Below are 2,498 nucleotides of genomic sequence, written 5' to 3'. Positions count from 1 at the left end.
AACATATAGTAATGGCTTTCACACTTTTCCTGTCTTATTGTTTGTGTATTCCTCTCTTGTTACATGAACCCTCTATTCAAAAAATAAAAACTCCACAGTCCCTTGTGTTAGAGTCTGCTATGCTTCTAGGGAGACTCAAGCTCAGATAACATCCCCCAGTCCTTTACTTTCTCGGTGAGCTCATCTCAACACTCTGCATCTCAACTGTTCTTGGTCACCTAGGTGAGGTAGTGTCCTGCATCTCTTTTACGAAGTGCCTTTTCATTCCCTCCTGTGTTAAACCCTTTGGGAGAAAGTCACTGTGTAGAGTTCTCACTAGAGCGAAATAATGCTCTGCCCTGGGAGTGGTTCATTTATACAAATCATTTGCAATTCCTTATGTAGTAGATTTTTGAATTTCAGTGCATTTGTTATTTTCTTTGAGAAAGAGCAGAGACATAGATGTATTTTGTACTTTTGGCTATAATTAATGATGCCTTTTATTAAAATTGAGCAACTTTGTGCATATAAAGTCTTCTGTTCCATTTTATTTATTTATTTATTTATTTTAATAACTCATAATTTATCATATTACAATGAGCTACTTTTTAATACTGAACATTTGATTTGCATTCTAACATGTTTTTACAAATTGGTTTTACGTTCATTTGTCTCTATCTTAGTTATCAGTAGATATCAACCATTCTCTGATACTATTCAGACACACCAAACAATACATAATTTAATATCAAATTCCTGTAGCCTATTAAAGACCTCCCCACTCCCAGATCCTTCTTTTTCAGCCATACTTTGAAGCCCTACTTAGGACTAATTTGAAACCTCATGGATCCTGATTTTAAAAATGGGCTTTATAGTATTCTCCTCCCTTTCGTAGTTTATCTTCTTATCCACAAGAATAAATAAAAGAACAGGAAATCTAATCGGAGTGTTTCCTGTGGAGGGTAATAATAATGAGGTAGTTCACTGCTCCAAAATAAAAGAAGAATGGAGTTTAGGTGGGGGGAATACTCTGGAATTTTATCTTTCTAAGGAAGGAAACAGTTATCAGGTTTTGGAGGGGAAAACGTAAGAAGTAGAAGATGAATTAGAGAGACTTCCAGTTCGAAGCAGCAGAGAATGATGCCAAGCCCCTTCAGGTTCACATCTGTTTCCAAATGAGAAGTGGGGTTCAGAAGAAAAGAGTCCCCCATGAAAGTGACAGCTGACAACACAGCCACCCCAAGTGCAGAGAAGTGTCCACACATACTTTAAAAATAGATGACTATCTCAAATTCTTAAAGTCAAAATTTCCCATCACCCATGGTTTCAGTTTCAGCTTTTGCTCCCGCCACTTTGTACATTCTGGGGGCTTCTGAACTTGAAGAGAAATAACCCTGCTCCAAAAGAAACCCAAGTTGCTGGCTTTAAAAGTTCAAGTGAACATTGTTAAGAGAAACGGGATTTCTTCTGAGCTAAAAACACTTCTTTAAAGTGAAGCCATCAAATGCATTTTGTGACTTGAGACATTTCTAAGAAAATGTCATAAATTTGCAGATTTGATCATTTTTGCAGCATGTTCATGTCATGTGATTAGAAAGAACAGCTGCCCCGCCCCCCTCAGAATATCTACTGTATGCAAGCTCTTTGTTTCTTCCTGTTCTCTCAGCCATATGAGCAGAAACGGCGTGATTCTTACATTCTCCAGATAAAGAACTGAGTGCCAGAAAGCTTGAATCACCCATGTACCGTGTCACAGGACAGCAGCAAGGCCACTCAGGCAACACTAGGGTTGTAGTAATTATATCAAAAATACAAAGCAAATGATCACAGAGGATTTTCGAAGCCTTTGTCTCAAAAACCAATACATTTACCTCTCTAAATGTAGTTGGTATAAAAAATGAGGTATTGAACCTGGTAACTCCATACACATTAGATTTGACAAGAGGAGTCATTTGCTACATGTAGGCAAGTCTGAGTCATAACTGAGGTATGCAGCTCTGAGATGTTAGAAGTCATGGCTGTTTAAATATTGATAACCCTGCCTGCAATCCTGTTCTTTTTTTTTCCCCACTTGAACTGTTTGTATATTTATTTATTTATTTATTTATTTTTATTAGATATTTTCTTTATATACATTTCAAATGCTATCCCGAAAGTCTCATTCTTTTCTTTTTCAAACTTTTATTAGTTATTTACTTCATTTATATTTTAAATGCTATCCCCAAAGTCCCCTATACCCTCCCTACCCACTCCCCTCCCCACCCACTCCCCTTTCTTCTGGGTATATGCCCAGAAGAGGTATTGCTGGGCCTTCCAGTAGTACTATGTCCAATTTTCTGAGGAACCACCAGACTGATTTCCAGAGTGGTTGTACAAGCTTGCAATCCCACCAGCAATGGAGGAGTATTCCTCTTTCTCCACAACCTGGCCAGCATCTGCTGTCAAATGAATTTTTCTTAGCCATTCTGACTGGTGTGAGGTGGAATCTCAAGGTTGTTTTGACTTGCATTTCCCTGATG

This window comes from Mus pahari, chromosome 19 (genome assembly GCF_900095145.1).
Source record: "Mus pahari chromosome 19, PAHARI_EIJ_v1.1, whole genome shotgun sequence".
Taxonomy (NCBI): Eukaryota; Metazoa; Chordata; class Mammalia; order Rodentia; family Muridae; genus Mus; species Mus pahari.
Note: the sequence above shows the minus strand (reverse complement) of the source record.